The sequence below is a fragment of the Pseudophryne corroboree genome, chromosome 5 (assembly GCF_028390025.1).
Source record: "Pseudophryne corroboree isolate aPseCor3 chromosome 5, aPseCor3.hap2, whole genome shotgun sequence".
Classification (NCBI taxonomy): domain Eukaryota; kingdom Metazoa; phylum Chordata; class Amphibia; order Anura; family Myobatrachidae; genus Pseudophryne; species Pseudophryne corroboree.
Genome location: NC_086448.1, coordinates 56,776,737 through 56,799,467, shown reverse-complemented (window position 1 = coordinate 56,799,467; position 22,731 = coordinate 56,776,737). Strand labels below are relative to the sequence as shown.

Here is a 22,731-nt window from a genome sequence, read left to right as displayed (position 1 = left end):
GTGTTTAGTGCCGCCGCTCACCTTGTCAGCAATCGGCGTACGAGGTTACATCCAGAAAATGTGGAGAAGATGATGTTCATTAAAATGAATTATAATCAATTCCTCCGCGGAGACATTGACCAGCAGCAATTGCCTCCACAAAGTACACAGGGAGCTGAGATGGTGGATTCCAGTGGGGACGAATTGATAATCTGTGAGGAGGGGGATGTACACGGTGATATATCGGAGGGTGATGATGAGGTGGACATCTTGCCTCTGTAGAGCCAGTTTGTGCAAGGAGAGATTAATTGCTTCTTTTTTGAGGGGGGTCCAAACCAACCCGTCATATCAGTCACAGTCGTGTGGCAGACCCTGTCACTGAAATGATGGGTTGGTTAAAGTGTGCATGTCCTGTTTTGTTTATACAACATAAGGGTGGGTGGGAGGGCCCAAGGACAATTCCATCTTGCACCTCTTTTTTCTTTTATTTTTCTTTGCGTCATGTGCTGTTTGGGGAGGGTTTTTTGGAAGGGACATCCTGCGTGACACTGCAGTGCCACTCCTAAATGGGCCCGGTGTTTGTGTCGGCCACTAGGGTCGCTAATCTTACTCACACAGTCAGCTACCTCATTGCGCCTCTTTTTTTCTTTGCGTCATGTGCTGATTGGGGAGGGTTTTTTGGAAGGGACATCCTGCGTGACACTGCAGTGCCACTCCTAAATGGGCCCGGTGTTTGTGTCGGCCACTAGGGTCGCTAATCTTACTCACACAGTCAGCTACCTCATTGCGCCTCTTTTTTTCTTTGCGTCATGTGCTGATTGGGGAGGGTTTTTTGGAAGGGACATCCTGCGTGACACTGCAGTGCCACTCCTAAATGGGCCCGGTGTTTGTGTCGGCCACTAGGGTCGCTAATCTTACTCACACAGTCAGCTACCTCATTGCGCCTCTTTTTTTCTTTGCGTCATGTGCTGATTGGGGAGGGTTTTTTGGAAGGGACATCCTGCGTGACACTGCAGTGCCACTCCTAAATGGGCCCGGTGTTTGTGTCGGCCACTAGGGTCGATAATCTTACTCACACAGTCAGCTACCTCATTGCGCCTCTTTTTTTCTTTGCGTCATGTGCTGATTGGGGAGGGTTTTTTGGAAGGGACATCCTGCGTGACACTGCAGTGCCACTCCTAAATGGGCCCGGTGTTTGTGTCGGCCACTAGGGTCGCTTATCTTACTCACACAGTCAGCTACCTCATTGCGCCTCTTTTTTTCTTTGCGTCATGTGCTGATTGGGGAGGGTTTTTTGGAAGGGACATCCTGCGTGACACTGCAGTGCCACTCCTAGATGGGCCAGGTGTTTGTGTCGGCCACTAGTGTCGCTTAGCTTAGTCATCCAGCGACCTTGGTGCAAATTTTAGGACTAAAAATAATATTGTGAGGTGTGAGGTATTCAGAATAGACTGAAAATGAGTGGAAATTATGGTTTTTGAGGTTAATAATAATATGGGATCAAAATGACCCCCAAATTCTATGATTTAAGCTGTTTTTTATTGTTTTTTTAAAAAAACACCCGAATCCAAAACACACCCGAATCCGACAAAAAAAATTCGGTGAGGTTTTGCCAAAACGCGGTCGAACCCAAAACACGGCCGCGGAACCGAACCCAAAACCAAAACACAAAACCCGAAAAATTTCAGGCGCTCATCTCTACTCTGGATATTCTCTACACTATTGTTATTTGATGGGCCTAATTCATACACTATTCATCATCTGAGCGTAGTTCTTGTTGCAGCTGTAATAATGTTAATGTAGTTCAGTGGTAATAGTACATAAGGGTAAGAAGCTAATCCTAAATGTATGTAGTGCTATGTTATATATTTATAATGTGTTCGCTGTAGCACGTAACCTCACTTCCGGCTCCTGATGTTGCTGCATATTACCTTATTCGCTTTTCCTTGATCCTGTGCAACTTCTTCAAGGTGGATGCTGGTCAAACCAGGCGGATACTGCATTTTAATATGTGTGAATAGGTATTGGCATCAATGGTCACCATTGATGGTACCATTGGTGGTTAACCTCAATGGTATGAAGGATGACCATTGATGATGGCCATCCCTGCTCTATTACTCACCAGGTTGCGGGCCAATCAGAACTGGAGGTGTGGCTTCATGAATTGCATCAGGGGGTGGAGCTAGGCTTTGTTTTATGGTGTCAGGGAGAAAAAATAATAATAATTGCAGGGCTCTGTGCTGCAACAATTGGATCTGCGCCATCAATCAGGGCCGTTTGTTTCATATGGGCTCAATGGGCACTTGCCCAAGGTCTCCAGGAGTATAAGGGCCCTAGGCTGATAGCTGAGGGTCCCCTCTTTCCAGGGGTACCAGATGTTTGAAAATCGGCCCTGGGGAACCGGAGATATCCTACTTCAAAGCAGTGGTCCCCATCCAAGCCTGTTAATTGCTCTTCCCAGACAGATTTCTCAGGTTCTGTCTTACTAAGAGTTTTTCTGAGTATATGCTCCAAAAGCTGGGACTCTCTCCTTTTGGTGGACACTGACACCTTGTTTCTGCTATGCCCAGAACCAGAGATATCAGCCTTCCAGCAGCTGGTCCCTACTCCAGCTCCACAAGCCTGGTATGCAGTTTTATATTTTCCTTGGTGGATTGCTCTGGCTCCTGAACTCTGATCCCCAAGTCTCTGTACCTCCTGAAAGGTGAGACTCTAGTTTTTTTTTACCATTCAAAGCTAAGAAATCTATTTTCAGGAACTTGGGATATGTGCAGTCAAGCAAGCTGCCCTCCCACCGGAAAATTATGATTATTAATCCCACTCCACTATCCACCACTACCCTATGTATTAAACACCCCCTACCACCCTGGAAGTCATGTACCAGGGCCCCTTCATTTAGCCCAAAGCCCTCTTTTACAGTTTAGTGTTCTCCCTCTGACCCCATCTGTGCAGTAAAGTAGTTTTTAGAGGAGATTACTGCTCCAGGTCCTACATGCCGAGCGGAAGATAGAACACCCCCTACCGCCCGTCGGACATCAAAGCTGATAGCACCTCCCACCCCTCCTGCTGGAGGATGGGTAGGGGGCCCAGTGCATTTCTGTGCCCAGGGACCCACACTGCTGTTAAGATGGCCCTGACATCAATGGCAAAACTATTGCCCCTCAATGGTTAACCATGGATGGTTGTTAATCATCGTTAGTCAATAGTCATCCCAATGTGTGCATCACCCATTTTTGAAAACACCTTCAATATGGGCAAGCAATTGGATGCAGAACACGTTCCTCTGACCAGAGAACCCCTGGAGTAGCGCCAGATCAAATCATGACTCAGTGACAGTTCTCTAGCGACAGGTTATGCTGGGATTTGTTATGTCACGGCACTGACGTCACCAGCTGTGCGGTCTGAAGTTGTCAGCAGAATATTATTATACAGTGAGTCAGTCTTAGCACCGGGCGCTATCAACAACCTGTCACACACGTGTTTTCTAATAATCCCAACACTAAGAGAAAGGTTTTTTTATGCAATATCTCATCTATGCCTGTAGATGCCTATACACAGTCATAAATATGTGCGTCACATTATTACAGAACGTTTCATTTATTTCACCCTAAAACACCAACTAGCTGGGAGTAAGGGGTTGATGTATAAAACAGTGAAAAGAGAGGAGAAGTAGACCAGTGGAGAAGTTCCCCATAGCAACCAACCAACTTCTACCTATCATTTCATAGAATGTACTTGATAAAATGCTACCTCAATGCTGATTGGGTACTATAGGCTTTTTTCATTGCTTGATACATCAACCTCTATGTGCTGCTCAACTCATTGACTTTTGACCTATCATCCAGACACCATATTGAAAAAATCTGCAGAAGACGTCTCCGATATCTGCTGCGGACCAACAGCAGAACAGTCCCTATAGAATTCTATAATTCTACGATGTCCCCAGTGAGTCTCCACCATCAGTGGCAAAACTTTCGCCCCTCAGTGATTAACCATCCACAGGCACTGTATAGCGGGGGGCAGGGCTATGATAACATGATTCAGTACGAATCACGTCATCGGGTCCCCTCGGCCTGCCCATTTGTGCTCTATTGTGGGTGGCCGAAGTGGGTTGTGGAGGGCTGGAGGGATATGCAGGAGACTTGCCCGCCTCTCCGGGGCCTGGTAGTGCCATCCGATTTTCAGTAGCCTCCCAGTTGTCCTGGGAGGGTAGGCAAGTATGCAAAAGAGTCTTAACAGTCACCTCCCAGAAACGCCCAATGGACGGATCAATCTGTCCATACTTTCAATATTCCATCCATTAGCGAATGCATTCTGTGGCGCATATGTAGTTTGCAGATATTCGCTGGTTCAGACCCTTTAATCTTTAATTCGAGACTGCAAAAACTAAAACAAAAAAAAATTTTTTTTTAGGAAAACTTGTGCATAACACTGTATCCTGTTTTTTGCTGTTGCGGAAGGTGAATTAATGAGCAGCAAGGACCGCAAAGCTGAAAAGGCGACACATAAACAATATACCGCATATTTGACAATAAAGGTGCTGCAAAAACAATCCCTGGAGACCTAGGTTTGGGATTACGCACCTCTGACATAAACAACTGTTGAGAACTATTTCTCCTGTTCGATGAACCCATGTTTAAGGTCACCTAGTCCTAAACACCACACTGTTATTTCTGAGCAAAATGTTACAGCAAAGCTCATACAGGATCAGCCGTACCGGACTTTCACACAGAAAATGTCTTTTAATAATGTTGCTTTTCAGTCAGACAAAGGGGGTCATTCCGAGTTGTTCGCTCGTTATTTTTTTGTTGCAACGGAGCGAATAGTCGCTAATGCGCATGCGCAATGTCCGCAGTGCGACTGCGCCAAGTAAATTTGCTATGCAGTTAGGAATTTTACTCACGGCATTACGAGGTTTTTTCTTCGTTCTGGTGATCGTAATGTGATTGACAGGAAGTGGGTGTTTCTGGGCGGAAACATGCCGTTTTATGGGAGTGTGTGAAAAAACGCTACCGTTTCTGGGAAAAACGCGGGAGTGGCAGGAGAAACGGAGGAGTGTCTGGGCGAACGCTGGGTGTGTTTGTGACGTCAAACCAGGAACGACAAGCACTGAACTGAACGCAGATGCCGAGTAAGTCTGGAGCTACTCAGAAACTGCTAAGAAGTGTCTATTCGCAATTCTGCTAATCTTTCGTTCGCAATTTTAATATGCTAAGATTCACTCCCAGTAGGCGGCGGCTTAGCGTGTGCAAAGCTGCTAAAAGCAGCTTGCGAGCGAACAACTCGGAATGACCACCAATCTTTTATAGACAGGTCTTTCAGGTAAACGCAATAAAGACAAATCTTTTACTACTTTGCTAAAACTAGTTATACATTTCAAATATATGCTATAATAAATAAAATATTTTTGATTGCTTTATCTAAATGCAACTGTTAAATATTGCTAAACACCCAACAAAAAGGACCGTCGGAGATTTGCTTGTCTCTGTGTAAAACATACCAATAAAGCTTCGGTAAGATGTTAAAACTAGAGATATGCACGGACCCCTGAGTTTTGGGTTTAATTCGTCATAGTGTTTTGGTTTTGGCAAAACCACCCTCAAGTGTTTTGGTTTGGATTCAGTTTTTGATTTATTTAAAAATCGATTAAAAATTTTTATAAAAAAAAATCATTAAAAAATTATGAAAATAATTAAAAATCCGAATTCCGAACACAAGACGTTCCGAACCGGGCCTCGGTTCAGATCTTCTGGCGATTTGGTTTGGTTCAGATCCACAAAATTCGGGTGGATTCAGATTTCTGGAGAACTGAACCGCACATCGCTAGTTAAAACAAGGCATGCCACCTTTCTTTTTCAGATTTACTTGGACAGCTACTCAATGACAGGACTGGGATGCCTCTTTCAATCCCTGGCAGCGGCGCCTCACCCCTGGTGCTTCTAGACTTAGCAAATGGTAGCAGAAGGGTGGTCCTGCACGAAGGTTAATCCTGGAATGACGGCCCAGTGTGGATGGGAGAGTATTAGTGTGGAGCTTGGCTGTGGCACTCCAAGCCCATCAAAGACATGGAACGGCAGCATCTGTTACTCTTCCAGTGTAAGATGTATCAAGCCTTGGAGAAAGATAAACTGGAGAGAGATAAAGTACCAACCAATCAGCTTTTAACTGACTTTTTACAGGCTGTGTTTGAAAAATGACATATGATTGGTTGGTACTTACTTTTACTCTCTCCAAGGCCTGATACATCTTTCCCTTCCCCCAGTGTTTTAGGTGCCCTCATAACGGTTGACACCCTAGGCCAGAGGTTCTCAAACATGGTCCTCAAGGCACTTCAACGGTCCAGGTTTTAGGTATATCCATGCTTGACCACAGGTGACTTAATTAATACCTCAGTCAATTTGATTTAACCACCTGTGCTAAGCCATGGATATACCTAAAACCATACTTACCTACTTTCAGTTTCTCCTCTCCGGGAGAAGCCCGGAGAGGAGTCAATGTAGGAGACTTCGGGGGGCCAGGCTGTGACATAATCAAGCCCCGCCCCCAGATCGGAAAAAATGCAGCGATTTGCGGGTCCGTGGGAAGGGGCAGGGCTAAAATGAGTGATTCGCATCATTTGAACCCCTTCCCCTCCACATGGACCCATGAATACGGGAGAGTGTGTCTTCATCCTGCCCGCATCACTAGGGTGCGAGCAGGATGCGGGGGACCTGCCTATTCTTCCGGGGGTGCGAGGGGCTACCCCAAAAAACGTGAGCCTCCCGCAGCTTCCGGGAGAGTAGGCAAGTATGCCTAAAACCTGGACCGTTTGTGGTGTCTTGAGGACCGTGTTTGAGAAACTCTGCACTAGGCAAATGGTAGCATCGATTCTACAGATGCAATTATAAAATAATGTCTTTTTTTAAATGGCTGATATTCAACTCAGCATAGAGTTAGCCACAAGTTTGCATAATGAAATAATCTCCGGTGCTCTGGCACAGGGAAACGTTACTTTACTTAGAACGTCTGAGTCATTTTCATGAGCTCCTCTGCTTATTCATAGAGAGGAACAATGTGTAGAGAGACGAGGAGTGTGATGTTCTGTACAGAACAGTGACTTATTTTGGATGTTCTCCCAGCAGTGCTGCCAGCTGGAGTACACACACAGTTTTCATTTGCCTCTGCTGTTTCCAAACTTTTTGATGTCCGATCAGCTTGACCTAGCTCATATTGGACTTTGCCACATTTTCTCACTTACCCGGTAAGACAAAGGTGAGAAAAGCTAATATATAATAATATATATATATATATATATATATATATACTCTATATATAACATTATTATATATTTTTTCTGTTCTTAAAACCAGCTCTGCAGTAACTTCAGGGCTCACTGACGGTAAATGGAATTTATTGTTTTAGATTTTTTTTTTTTTATACACAAAAAATTTAATCACTGCCAGTTTGAATTAAACATAAGTACAGAATAATGAGAACATGTATATTGCAAACAAATAAAACATGATTGGCACAGAAACTTAGCTAATAGCAGGCTAATATGCAAAATAGAATTAAGCTATTAAAACACAACTCTCGCCGTACAATGAGTTCATTTTAGGTTAGCTGACTAACAGGGATTTTATGGAGATTTTGAGCTAAGTAGCAAAATACAAATTACTTAATAACCAAAAATGGAACTATTGGCCTGGTATAACAACTCATTCCAATAGCAAAATGAATGTGATGTGCATGCAAAATGCTGAGGACAAGTCCCACTCGTCCTCGGCACTGCAGTAAATTGAGATAGGAGTTCGTAGACAGGATCCTGTCTCAGAGAAGCAATAATTGTTAAACTGATAGAGGTATACCGCATATAATGTACTTTGGGATAGTATTTCCACATGAAACAAAAGCTGGTTAGAGAGAATGCACAATTCATATCATAACCCTTCCAAAAGATGGACTTACTCATTTATATTAGCCAGTAGTATTTCAGTGGCAGAGGCGTAACTAGGGTTTTCGGAGCCCAGGGCAAGATGGAAAATGGCGCCCCCCCCAAAAAAAAAACACACATAAAGAAGCATGTGCTCGCGTCGAAGGCGCGCAACGAAAAAATGGGCGTGGCCACACACCAGAAGGGGTGTGGCTATGCTCCAGAATGGGTGTGGCCACTGAAAATGGCCCACAGTGCCAGTTACATTGCCCCACAGTGCCGGATACATGCCCCACAGTGCCAGTTACATTGCCCCACAGTGCCGGATACATGTCCCACGGTGCCGGATACATTGCCCCACAGTGCCGGATACATTGCCCCACAGTGCCAGATACATGCCCCACAGTGCCAGATACATGCCCCACTCAGTGCCAGTTACATTGCCCCACAGTGCCAGTTACATTGCCCCACAGTGCCAGTTACATTGCCCCACAGTGCCAGATACATTGCCCCACAGTGCCAGATACATTGCCCCACAGTGCCAGATACATGCCCCACTCAGTGCCAGATACATTGCCCCACAGTGCCAGATACATGCCCCACTCAGTGCCAGTTACATTGCCCCACAGTGCCGGATACAATGCCCAACAGTGCCAGATACATGCCCCACAGTGCCAGTTACATTGCCCCACAGTGCCGGATACAATGCCCCACAGTGCCGGATACATGCCCCACAGTGCCAGATACATTGCCCCACAGTGCCAGATACATGCACCACTCAGTGCCAGTTACATTGCCCCACAGTGCCGGATACAATGCCCCACAGTGCCAGTTACATTGCCCCACAGTGCCAGATACATTGCCCCACAGTGCCAGTTACATTGCCCCACAGTGCCAGTTACATTGCCAGATACATTGCCCCACAGTGCCAGTTACATTGCCCCACAGTGCCAGATACATGCCCCACAGTGCCAGGCTCCACTTGGTGCCAGATACTTGCCCCACTGTGCCGCCGGACCCCCCCGTGCCGCCGGACCCCCCCCCGTCTCTCACTGGCCGCTGGCTTGTTGTTATGTGAGGGGAGGAGAGCGCAGCGCAGCGCCTCTCCTTCCCCTCACCGCTCCAGGTCTCCGGCGGCTGTCTGGCGCCGGTTCGCTAGCCAATCAGAGCTCGCGGACCGGCAGCCAATCAGGAGCCGGTCCGCAAGCTTTGATTGGCTAGCGCCGGAGACCGGACACAACAGCGCTGCTGGCAGCGCTGCTAGTGCTGGCAGCGGCGGTGAGGGGAGGGAGAGACGCTGCGCTCTCCTCCCCTCACATTTAGGGTTGACGGGGGCGAGTGGGGCATGATGCCCTGGATGCCGGCGGCGGCCCCCTCTCCTGGGCCTGCCAAGGCGCCCAGGGCACGTGCCCCACTCGCCCTACCCTAGATACGCCTCTGTTCAGTGGGCAGGATGGCATATTCGAAGTCACTGGTTCTCAAATTTGGTCCTCATGCCTTAAAAGAGTTAATGTTTTTCAGGTCACTTAGCAGGTGCACAGGTGTGGTCATTACTCTCTGGGGAAGCAGTTAGCTTCCTGACGAACGGGATATCGACCGCCGGGATCCCGAGGGAGGACACAAATGCCTGTAGAATGCCGGCATCAAAATACCGACAACCGGTATCCCAATCATTCGGACAGCGAGACTCGTTGGCTGCCATCCTGCCCCGCCGGAGGGGGCTAGGTTTAGACAGCAGAAGGGCGGTTAGGGTTAGGGTGTAGCCACGGGAAGGTTATTGACCAGGGACGGAAGGTTAGGGTTAGGCACATAGAAGGGAAGGTTAGGGTTAGGCACCCAATGGGAAGGGTTAGGTTGAGGCAGCGAGTAAGGGAGGGTTAGGGTTAGGCACCAAGTGGGGAGGGTTAGGGTTAAGCACCACCGGGGAGGGTTAGGGTTAGACACCCACAAGGAAGGTTTGGGTTAGGGAAAAGGTGAGGGTTAGGGGGCTTAATGGGGGGCTGTTGGGATTCTGATGAACGGGATGCCACTGTAGATATACTGACCATCGGCATCGCGTCCATTGGTAACTCATACTGAACCCATTCACTGACACATGTTGAAAGATCCACAGGTGGAGCTATTTATTTCACTTTCGTGAGGAGACCTGGAAAACATAGAGCCGGCCCTAGGCATAGGCAAACTAGGCAAATGCCTAGGGCATTTGTAATGCCTAGGGGCACAAGCAGCTTCTGCTGATTAAAATGATATGCAGCATGCCTATATTCTGTGTGTGACTGCGGCTCTATCTGCATACGAAATGCATTACTAATGTGTGGCATTATGTGTATAAGGTGTACTACAGTACTTTGTGGCGTAATGTATAGAAAAAGCACTACTGTGTGGTCTAATGTATATAAATAGCAATATGGTGTGGGGTAATGTGAATAAAGAGCAATATGGTGTGGTGTAATGTGAATAAGGGGCACTACTGTGAGGAGTAACGTGGTACTACTGTGTGATGTAACGTAAATAAGAGACACTATTGTATGATATAATGTGAATAAAGTTGCAGTACTGTGCAACTTGGGGTATTATTGTGTGGCCATGCCCCTTCCTAGCAAGAACATGCACCGTTTTGGGCTGCACTCCGAATGTGCACACTGTTCCTATTTAAAATATAGGGGGTAGAAGCACCAAAATGAGGACTGCTATGGGTGAGGGGTGATGGTGCTGGAAAAGGGGTACAGAGTTAGAGGCGGAACTTGTGTCTGTGCAAGGGGGCACCAGCCAAAATCTTGCCTAGGGCATCATATTGATTAGGGCCGGCTCTGGTCCGAAAACATGCACTGTTTGGTTTCCTGATGGCTAAGTTTAAGAACCTATGTTTTAAATCAGAGTTTCCCAAACTCTGCCAATACAGTCCAGGTTTTAAGGATATCCATGGCTTAAATAAAAATGGTTAAATTAAATTGACTGAGTTACTAATTAAGTCCCCTCTGCATATCCATGGATACCCTTAAACCCCCAACTTCCAGGAATGGAGATCAATTTTAAGACAGAAATTCAAAGTAAAACGTTTACTGATCCATCTATTTCTTATAGTGATCCATCTATTTCTTATAGTGATCCATCTATTTCTCGTATTGATCCATCTATTTCTTGTATTGATCCATCTATTTCTTATAGTGATCCATCTATTTCTCGTATTGATCCATCTATTTCTTATAGTGATTCATCTATTTCTTATACTGATACATCTGTTTCTTATACTGATACATCTATTTCTTGTACAGATCCATCTATTTCTTATACTGATCCATCTATTTCTGGTACTGATCCATCTATTTCTTATAGTGATCCATCTATTTCTTATACTGATCCATCTATTTCTGGTACTGATCCATCTATTTCTTGTACAGATCCATCTATTTCTTATAGTGATCCATCTATTTCTTATACTGATCCATCTATTTCTTGTACAGATCCATCTATTTCTTATACTGATCCATCTATTTCTTATAGTGATCCATCTATTTCTTATAGTGATCCATCTATTTCTCGTATTGATCCATCTATTTCTTATACTGATCCATCTATTTCTTATACTGATCCATCTATTTCTTATACTGATACATCTATTTCTGGTACTGATCCATCTATTTCTTGTACAGATCCATCTATTTCTTATACTGATCCATCTATTTCTTATAGTGATCCATCTATTTCTCGTATTGATCCATCTATTTCTTGTATTGATCCATCTATTTCTTATAGTGATCCATCTATTTCTCGTATTGATCCATCTATTTCTCGTATTGATCCATCTATTTCTTGTATTGATCCATCTATTTCTTATAGTGATCCATCTATTTCTCGTATTGATCCATCTATTTCTTGTATTGATCCATCTATTTCTTATAGTGATCCATCTATTTCTCGTATTGATCCATCTATTTCTCGTATTGATCCATCTATTTCTTATAGTGATTCATCTATTTCTTATACTGATACATCTGTTTCTTATACTGATACATCTATTTCTGGTACTGATCCATCTATTTCTTATACTGATCCATCTATTTCTTATACTGATCCATCTATTTCTTATACTGATCCATCTATTTCTTGTACAGATCCATCTATTTCTTATACTGATCCATCTATTTCTTATACTGATCCATCTATTTCTTATACTGATCCATCTATTTCTTATAGTGATCCATCTATTTCTTATACTGATCCATCTATTTCTTATACTGATCCATCTATTTCTTATACTGATCCATCTATTTCTTGTACTGATCCGTCTATTTCTGGTACTGATCCATCTATTTCTTATACTGATCAATCTATTTCTTATACTGATCCATCTATTTCTTATACTGATCCATCTATTTCTTATAGTGATCCATCTATTTCTTATACTGATACATCTATTTCTGGTACTGATCCATCTATTTCTTATACTGATCCATCTATTTCTTATAGTGATCCATCTATTTCTTATACTGATACATCTATTTCTTGTACTGATCCATCTATTTCTTGTACAGATCCATCTATTTCTTATACTGATCCATCTATTTCTTATACTGATCCATCTATTTCTTATAGTGATCCATCTATTTCTTATACTGATACATCTATTTCTTGTACTGATCCATCTATTTCTTGTACAGATCCATCTATTTCTTATACTGATCCATCTATTTCTTATACTGATCCATCTATTTCTTATAGTGATCCATCTATTTCTTATACTGATCCATCTATTTCTTATACTGATCCATCTATTTCTTATACTGATCCATCTGTTTCTTATACTGATCCATCTATTTCTGGTACTGATCCATCTATTTCTTATAGTGATCCATCTATTTCTTATACTGATACATCTATTTCTTGTACTGATCCATCTATTTCTTGTACAGATCCATCTATTTCTTATAGTGATCCATCTATTTCTGGTACTGATCCATCTATTTCTTGTACAGATCCATCTATTTCTTATAGTGATCCATCTGTTTCTGGTACTGATCCATCTATTTCTTATAGTGATCCATCTATTTCTTATACTGATACATCTATTTCTTGTACTGATCCATCTATTTCTTGTACAGATCCATCTATTTCTTATACTGATCCATCTATTTCTTATACTGATCCATCTATTTCTTATAGTGATCCATCTATTTCTTATACTGATACATCTATTTCTTGTACTGATCCATCTATTTCTTGTACAGATCCATCTATTTCTTATAGTGATCCATCTATTTCTGGTACTGATCCATCTATTTCTTGTATTGATCCATCTATTTCTTATACTGATCCATCTATTTCTTATACTGATCCATCTATTTCTTATACTGATCCATCTGTTTCTTATACTGATCCATCTATTTCTTATACTGATCCATCTATTTCTTGTATTGATCCATCTATTTCTTATACTGATCCATCTATTTCTTATACTGATCCATCTATTTCTGGTACTGATCCATCTATTTCTTATACTGATCCATCTATTTCTTGTACTGATCCATCTATTTCTTATACTGATCCATCTTATCCTGTACAGATAAATCCATTTCCAGAACTGAGGGCAATACCATCTGCGCCCTAATGGACATCGACCAACAAGGTATTCAGACACCTGATTTTTCCACCAGTTACAATCAAATTTCGATCTGATCCAGATTTTCATGAGCTCAAGTGATCATTTTAAAATCTCACATCCAAGGATTTTGGGCCTGTTTGGGCTTGAAGAAACACACAGGTTTGCGAAGCCTCCAATGAAAGCCTCCATGCGTGTGGCCGGCTCACGGGCTGACGCTGTTTCTCTGCCTGGCTCCCAATCACTTAGTTTGATTCACTCTAGTCTGTTTCATTCCTTACATTAGGCTGATGTACTGCAATGTTTTTACACTCAATCAATATTACAGTGCCCAGTAAAATCCTCAAACTTAATTAAATCTGGAGCCACGCTGATGCTGGCACAGTAATTACATCCACTCGTGCACAAGGTCCGGCCTAGATGCTTCAGCCAGCAGCTCCTTCCAATTCCTTTCTCTTTCTTTAATGCTTTTTACATCAATGACATTTAATCACCGGTTATTCCCATCATGGCAATAAAATAATGATTCGGCCAGTAAAAGGAACTCGATTCACCAGGTGAGAGCAGGACTGCTCGGCAGTACTTGCAAGATGAGAACGTTACTGCTGAAATCTGAGGTAAGGTTTCTGTGCTGCCTATACAATCTAGATTCTCTTCTCCAGCATGTTCTGTAAGTTGGTTTTTAATATAAAATTAAATCCTTTACACAAAATAAACAGAACTGGTTCAAAAAAACAACGGATGCCATAATCCCAGCGTCAAAATGCCTATGCTCGGAATCCCGATCGTTCTTACAGCGCTAAGTGGTTATGTGGTTACGTCTCGCTGCGCATGTGGGGGGAGGAGTAGGTTTAGGCACTAGACGTGGGGTTAGGGTGCAGGCTCGGGAAAGTTATGGTTAGGTACCAGGGGGGAGGGGGGGGGGGAGTTTTTTAGGGTTAGGGGCAGGGGATGTCTAGGGTACTTTCTGCGGGGTTGTTGGTATTTAGCAGGGACGGATCTAGATTTTTCTTTAGGGGGGGGCGGTTTACTGTTTAATCTTGACTCCTCCCTCTACAGTCCCAACTCCTCCCATCTGCAATCCTAACTCCTCCTCTCTCAATTCTGACTGAACTTTTTGAGTGAGACTGAGATAGAGCTTTGTGATTGTTCTATGTACATGTGACTGTGCTATGGGGTAATTGTATTTATTAGCCCTAGTACCCACACACCAGCAAGTGAGGGGCAAATGCTCTGTAACCCTTGCTCTCCTGGCTCGTCTGTGCTGCTGTGGTATAAGCTGCAGCACATCGTTCTGCCTCAGGCTCTCCCAAGAGAGCTCTCTACTGCTCAAAAGTGGGCGTGGCTATGACTGTGTTAGGGGGGGGCGGTCGCCCCTTTCGCCCCCCCCTAGATCCGGCCCTGGTATTTAGATGGTCGGGAGGCCGCTGTCGGTATTCTGATCGGCAGCATCCCGTCCATCGAGATATCATTCTGAATCCTCCTGTACAATGTTTCTTTTATCCTTATACAGTATGTCTTATCTCCCTGTATTGCTTATTAACACACTCAAACAAATATAATGCTCCCAACATGGCTGCCTTGTCTGGTGCTCTCTGTAGAATGGATAATGCATGGTGCTGATAAACATGCAAGGACCTCGCCTTATGTGTCGTCATTTCCAAATATTGCCTATCCTGCCCGGTGTAATCCTATGTAGTGCACCTAAAATGGCTGCCTCACCTGGATCCATCATGTGTAGGATGAAGATTCTTTGCAATTGATGACCCAAAATGGCTGTCACACCTCTGTATTTTCGCCATGGTTTCTGGATTCCATGCAAAGCTAAATCTCTTTGTTATGTCCATAGTTTCTAGACTGCATTATGTTCATGTAATGTTCAAGCGCCTTAAGTCCTATTGGATATAAGTAAAATAGTATTATTATTATTATTATTATTATTATCATCAGCCAATCCCAATGTGGAGAGTGGACAAATCTCTATACCTTTTTGAGCTGGCTATCGTGGCTAAAAGCATGGCTGACAGGACTAGAGTTCCTCTTGTCTCACGGAAGATGCTACAGTAGCTCTTAGTGCAGTGGGTCCCAAAATTTCTTGAATCACAGCAGCCTTGAGTACAATATCTGCCTGTTTAGACCATTAAAGGAGATGCGTATAAGTAATTGAAACATGAATGGACAGATTACTGCGCCGAGCATGGAGTTCATACCAATTTGGCGATCAACTGGGTTAATTTACAAAGAACAACAGGTTTATTCTACAAATTAAATTCAGTGCCTTGATTTTTCCACTAATTCTACAGGTGTTTGCAGTCCAGTATTATGAGGTAACTTGTCATCTTTGTAAATCTATTTTTTGGGTTCACAAAAGAGTTTTTTTTTTTTTCCTTCAGAAGAAGTTTTGCTTTCCTATATACAGTATAAGCTCAGAATTTATGTTCACAGAAAATGATGGACACTAGCTAGTAAACTCTGTTAATTTCACATCTACAGTGATCTCCCTCCTCCTTACATATTTAGAACCTTCAGTCTTTCCTAGTAGGTTTTAAGATTTAGGCCATGCACAATTTGGTTGAAAGAGGAGCGTGCAACTGCACGGACTCCAGTCTTCCTGTTCTCCTGGGTGGCTTCATGCCCTATTCCAAGATGGCCACCAACATATCTACTGAACATGTGCAGAAGCCACATTGAGACTGTGTTAGAGCACATGTCTTATACTTGGCTCTAGACAGGGTCGGTTCAAGGGCGCTCTGCGCCCCGGGCAGGAAAAGGGGCGTGTCCTAATACAGGGGGCGTGGTCAGTTATGCCCCCTGTACATTGCTAGCGCCGCTTGAATGCTGAGCGGTGCGCGATGACGTCATCGCGCACCGCACAGCAAAAGGTCCTCTCCACGAAGGGAAACTAGACGCTATGCGTCTAGTTCCCTTCGTGGAGAGGACCTTTGCTGTGCGGTGCGCGATGACGTCATCGCGCACCGCTCAGCAAAGTTACTCTCCACGAAGGGAAACTAGACGCATAGCGTCTAGTTCCCTTCACAGGAGGCGGAAGGGGACGGCAGCGGGCAGCGGAGGCGGACGGGGGACACAGCGGGCAGCAGTGGCGGATCTTGCCACGGTGCGGCGCCCTCCGGAAGGCGGCGCCCCGGGCAAAAGTCCTGCTTGCCCGTGGCAAGATCCGCTACTGGCTCTAGAAAGACCTGCGATTACCTGCAATCCACAATGATTCCAGTGTTCCTGCACCACTACCCAGTATCTACATACAGTACACTCACCGGCTGGTGAGCTGTATTACACCAAGCTCTGCTGAAGCTCAGCTCTGTGAAAAAACAGTTTATAACAGTAAGTATGGCTGTAACCTGCTATCTATCAATAAACCAACACCACTAGTTAAGCACGTGGGCTGTTCATAGTGTGAGTCACCTGCTGGTGTGTGTCTTTATAAATCTGCAAAAGTGTCTGTAAGTGCGGGAAGCCATATTTACCTGCACCCACCATCATTAGTATCGCACTTGTACCTGGGTGCATGAAATATGTCAGAGACAGGGGTCCCATCCCCGTATGCATCACGCCGAAATGCTGGCTACACGTCATTGGCCCTCCCATGACAATCACAAAAGATGGACCTCTTACGTGCGAACGCACCATAACCACCCAATTGCTTCCCAGAAGCACCCATTCCATGCAAGGAGAGATCCGTCCAACATCCGGCCAATTCAGAATCAGCCAGACCTACAGTATGCATAAATGTGTAAATTCCCTTCTGTGCATGTGTTATTGGAGTGTACTTGTCACTACTGTAGATTAGCAAACATTTGGTTTACCCCAATTACCCTGTTGCGTATATTTGTGTCATCTGCAAGAAGGGCAACTTCATCATAAATATTAAGAATGTTAAAACTCTCAAGTATCAGAGAGGAATTCTTCCAGTACAGAGGTGTGGTACAATCTTGCCCTTCTCTACTTTATGGGGGAGATGTACTAAGCAGTGGTAAGAGTGTAGAAGTGAGCCAGTGGAGAAGTTGCCCATGGCAACCAATCAGCAGCTATGTATAATTCTATAGTATGCAAATTATAAATGTTACTTCAATGCTGATTGGTTGCCATGGGCAACTTCTCCACTGGGTCACTTCTCCGCTCTTTTCACTGCTTAGTACATCTCTCCCCTAAATTACTAAAAACTCTTCACCTGACATCTTCATTCAACTACCTATGAATCTGACATCAAGCGTTAAAAACAGCATGGGTGGCGTAGTGGTTAGCATTACTGATTCATATATTTGAGGTCATGGGTTAAATTTCTGACCATCGCAGCCACAACAGAAAAGGACACATCTGTACAGGTAGATTAAATGCCTTCTGACAAAAGATAAGTATGTGTGTGATAGGAAACATAAAGGTCTATTTACTAAAGCCTTGGACGGAGATAACGTGAAGGGAGATAAAGTGCAAGCCAATCATTTTCAAACACAGCTTGTAACATGGCAGTAAGGAGCTGATTGGCTGGTACTTTATCTCCATCCAAGGCTTAGTAAATAGACCCCATAATTTGTAAACTCCTCTAGGGCAGGCTAAGATGTGAATGACTGACATTTTCTCTTTAAAGTGCTGCAGAATATGTGTGCGCTAGATAAATGACTGTTGATAAATTACAATTACCGCAGTCATCCACTCAAAATCATCGATCCAATTTGCTCTCCCCCACAGTAAATCCTTATACTGCTTGGGATCTTGTAAATTGCAGGATAGAACAATGTATCACTGTAATCTCCTATATATTTGCCCTGTGACTCTGTGCCTGCATTTCTAACGCTGGGTGGAGTCACAGTGGTGGGTGGAGTCACAGTGGTGGGCGGAGTTAGCAGCTCCTGCTCTGTCCCAGTGCCAGCACACCACTAGCAGAACGGGAGCAGCAGCTACAGAATCCCCCCACCATCCCCAGCCAGAAGCCACCAGGGCACAGACGCCCCACAGTGCCAGGTGACCATAGACCCCTACCTTGCCACCTACACCCCACTGACACCCGCACCACACACCCCAACCCCACCTCCACCAGCTCCCACATCCAGCCATGGATGGCCCAGACACCCCCCACCCCGACGCCTGCATACCTCACCAGCACACACTGCCCAGCCTAACCCCACACCACCGATCCCACCCGCCGCACAAGCCAGCACCTCCCGCAGCCATCCTCGGCACGGACACGGTGGCCGGTCCCCGCCGGCCGCTCCACGGCCGACCAGACAGCCGCAGCCCGCACCACACATCCCGCCCTGCACACACCTCCAGCGCCAGCTCCCGCACTGCAGCCGCGCCTGGGACCCACTGTCCCGCCAGACGCCGTCCGCACAATGGATGAAGACAGTGCGGTTACCCGCGCCTGTAACTGCCGCCGCCATACACATCAGGAGCGACGGGTGGCGCAGTAGAAGACTTCATAGCTCTCCCTGCGCCGCGTACAGACACCCGCCGCCTCCTCCGCACACCGAACACCACGCTGCCTCCCACCATCCCCAGAGACCCGGACTGCCTTCTCCACATGCCAGAGACGGGGGACAGCGCGCCTGGTACTGTGGCCGCTGCACCAACTTCACAGGTGAGAGAGAGTGCACAGGCCGCCCCGCGTCTCTGCGCCCCCCCCCGCCGCCCCACGTCTCTGCGCTCCCCCCTGCCACCCCGCGTCTCTGCGTCGCCCCGCGCCTCTGCATCCCTCCCTGCTTCCCCGCGTCTCTGTATCCCCCTCCCTGCCTCTGTGTCTCCTCCCTGCTGCCCCGCGTCTCTGCGTCCCCTCCCCGGCGCCCCGCGTTTCTGCATCCCCTCCCTGGCGCCCCGCGTCTCTGCATCCCCTCCCTGCCGCCCCGCGTCTCTGCGTCCCCTCCCCGGCGCCCCACGTCTCTGCGTCCCCTCCCCGGCGCCCCGTGTCTCTGCGTCCCCTTCCCGGCACCCCGCATCTCTGCGTCCCCTCCCCTGCGCCCCGCGTCTCTGCGTCCCCTCCCTGTTGTCCCGCGTCTCTCCGTCCCCTCCCTTGAGCCCTGCCTCTGTGTCCCCTCCCCGCGTCTCTGCGTCCCCTCCCCGGCGCCCCGCGTCTCTGCGCCCCCTCCCCCCCCCGCCGCCCCGCGCCTCTGCGTCCCTCCCTGCCGCCCCGCGTCTCTGCGCCCCCTCCCTACCGCCCCGCGTCTCTGTATCCCCCTCCCTGCCTCTGTGTCCCCTCCCTGCTGCCCCGCGTCTCTGCGTCCCCTCCCCGGCGCCCCGCGTTTCTGCATCCCCTCCCTGGCGCCCCGCGTCTCTGCGTCCCCTCCCCGCCGCCCCGCGTTTCTGCGTCCCCTCCCCGGCGCCCCGCGTCTCTGCGTCCCCTCCCCGGCGCCCCGCGTCTCTGCGTCCCCTCCCCGGCGCCCCGCGTCTCTGTGTCCCCTCCCCGGCGCCCTGCGTCTCTGCGTCGCCTCCCCGGCGCCCCACGTCTCTGCGTCCCCTCCCCGGCGCCCCACGTCTCTGCGTCCCCTCCCTGGTGCCCCGCGTCTCTGCGTCTCCTCCCTGGAGCCCTGCCTCTGTGTCCCCTCCCTGCGTCTCTGCCTCCCCTCCCTGCCGCCCCGCGTCCCGTCTCTGCCTCCCATCCCTGCGCCGCGTACAGACATCCGCCGCCTCCTCCGCACACCGAACACAACGCTGCCTCCCACCATCCCCAGAGACCCGGACTGCACACCACATGCCTGGACTGCCTTCTCCACAAGCCAGAGACGGGGGGCAGCACGCCTAGTACTGTGGCCGCTGCACCAACAGGTGAGAGAGTGCACAGGCAGCACCGCGTCTCTGCGCCCCCCCCCGCCGCCCCGCTTCTCTGCGTCCCCCCCCTGCCGCTCCGCCTCTCTGCGTCCCCTTCCTGGCGGCCCGCGTCTCTGCGCCCCCTCCCTGGCGCCCGCATCTCTGCGTCCCCTCCCTGGCGCCCCGCGTCTCTGCTTCCCCTCCCTGGCGCCCCGCGTCTCTGCGTCCCCTCCCTGGCGCCCCGTGTCTCTGCGTCCCCTCCCTGGCGCCCCGCGTCTCTGCGTCCCCTCCATGCCGCCCACATCTCTGCGTCCCCTACCTGCCGCCCGCATCTCTGCGTCCCCTCCCTGCCGCCCCGCGTATCTGCGCCCCCTCCCTACCGCCCCGCGTCTCTGTATCTCCTCCCTGCCTCTGCGGCCCTCCCTGCCGCCCCGCGTCTCTGCCTCCCCTTCCTGCCGCCCCTCGTTCCATCTCTGCGTCCCCTCCCTGTCGGCCCACGTCTCTGCCTCCCCTCCCTGCCTCCCCACCTCTCTGCGTCCCCTCCCTGCCGCCCCGCGTCTCAGCATCCCCTTCCTGGCACCCCGTGTCTCTGCGTCCCCTTCCTGGCACCCCACATCTCTGCATCCCCTTCCTGGCACCCCGCGTCTGTGTCCCATCCCTGCGTCTCTGCGTCTCCTCCATGCCGCTCCGCCTCTCTGCGTCCCCTCCCTGCCGCTCCACCTCTCTGCATCCCCTCCCTGCCGCCCCGCCTCTCTGCATCCCTTCCCTGCCGCCCCGCGCCTCTGCGTCCCTTCCCTGCCACCCCACGCCTCTGTGTCCCCTCCCTCTCCGCGTCTCTGCGTCCCCTCCCTCCCCGCGCCTCTGCGTCCCCTCCCTCCCCGCGCCTCTGCATCCCCTCCCTCCCTCCCCGCACCTCTGCATCCCCTTCCTGGCACCCCGCATTTCTGCGTCCCCTCCCTGCGCCTCGCGTCCCCTCCCTCCCCGCGCTTCAACGTCCCCTCCCTCCCCGCACCTCTGCGTCCCCTCCCTCCCTCCCCGCACCTCTGCGTCCCCTCCCTCCCCGCACCTCTGCGTCCCCTCCCTCCTTCCCCGCGCCTTTGCGTCCCCTCCCTCCCCGCGCCTCTGCGTCCCCTCCCTCCCCGCGGCTCTGCGTCCCCTCACTGCCGCCCCGCGCCTCTGCGCCCCCTCTCTACCGCCCCGCGTCTCTGTATCCCCGACCTGCCTCTGTGTCCCCTCCCCGCGTCACCTCCCTGCCGCCCCACGTCTCTACGTCACCTCCCTGCCGCCCGACGTCTCTGCGTCACCTCCCTGCCGCCCCGCGTCTCTGCGACACCTCCCTGCCGCCCCCGCGTCTCTGCGTCACCTCCCTGCCACTCTGCGTCACCTTCCTGCCGCCCCGCGTCTCTGCGTCCCCTCCCTGGCACCCCGCGGCTCTTACTCCCCTCCCTGGCGCCCGCGTCTCTGCGTCCCCTCCCTGGCGCCTCGCATCTCTGCGTCCCCTCCCTGGCGCCCCGCGTCCCCTCCCTGGAGCCCTGCCTCTGTGTCCCCTCCCTGCCATCCTGCATCTGTGTCCCCTCCCTGCGTCTCTGCCTCCCCTCCCTGCCGCCTCGCGTCCCGTCTCTGCCTCCCCTCCCTGCCGCCCGCGTCTCTGCCTACCCTCCGTGCCGCCCCGCCTCTGTGTCCCCTCCCTGTCGCCCTGTGTCTCTGTGTCCCCGCCCTGCGTCTGTGTCCCCGCCCTGCATCTCTGTGTCCCCGCCGTGCGTCTGTGTCCCCTCCCTGCGTCCCCTCCCCGCGTCTCTGTCTCCTCCCCGCCGCCCCGCGTCTTTGTATCCCCTCCCCGACGCCCCGCGTCTGTGTCCCCTCCCTGACGCCGCGCGTCTTTGCAGGGGTTAAAGGGGCGCAGCCCCTTCCGACGGTGTGAAGAGCGCCCGTAGGGCGCAATGAAGCACCTAGTACATATTAAATGATGTGTTCTGTTGTAGCAAGATTACATTCTCTCAGTGCAGGGTTTTGCGGCCGGGAACAACAGCACATTACTATGATTTTGCAATCATATAATTACAGGTTAGCTTTATCTGTTTTCAAATAAGCTTTGATGGCGTGTAAATAAAGAATAAACCAGTTCAACGTTGTTTCAAATGTTTTCCGCAAGCAATAATCATAAAGAATTAGGAAGACTCAGAAAACTGTTTTATAACTGTGACCTGACCATGAGTTCAGGGCTATTTATCTGTCCCATAATACACGTCTGACAATCATATAAATAAATATACGTTTCTATGAAAATGAACTTCATCATTTACAGGCAATGCTTACGCTGTATATTTAGAGCCTACTGTAAATCCTATCTGTGTAAATGATGAGTTCTCAGATCACGCCTTATAATCTGTGAGTTTTGATGTTATCTAGACGCTCATTAGGAATTTGTGTTTTATAAGTCTTAACGCAAGCAAGCTCTGCTATAAATAATTATCTTACTCGTCAG

At 48.6% G+C, this 22,731-nt stretch overlaps 1 long non-coding RNA gene across 2 annotated transcripts in view; it reads right to left on the bottom strand.

The window, feature by feature from the left end:
- Window positions 1-18,929, bottom strand: part of LOC134928779 (uncharacterized) — a 57,752-nt gene extending 38,823 nt beyond the window's left edge. Inside the window, exons 1-4 of one of the 2 annotated variants that reach the window (XR_010178002.1) lie at window positions 18,771-18,929; window positions 15,477-15,618; window positions 15,213-15,385; window positions 3,522-4,365 (exon numbers count right to left, since the gene is read on the bottom strand). This is a non-coding gene — a long non-coding RNA (uncharacterized LOC134928779). Of the gene's footprint in view, window positions 1-3,521; window positions 4,366-15,212; window positions 15,386-15,476; window positions 15,619-18,770 lie in introns of those variants that run through there. The other variant, XR_010178001.1, reaches the window with a different exon arrangement.
- Window positions 18,930-22,731: the final 3,802 nt, after the last annotated feature.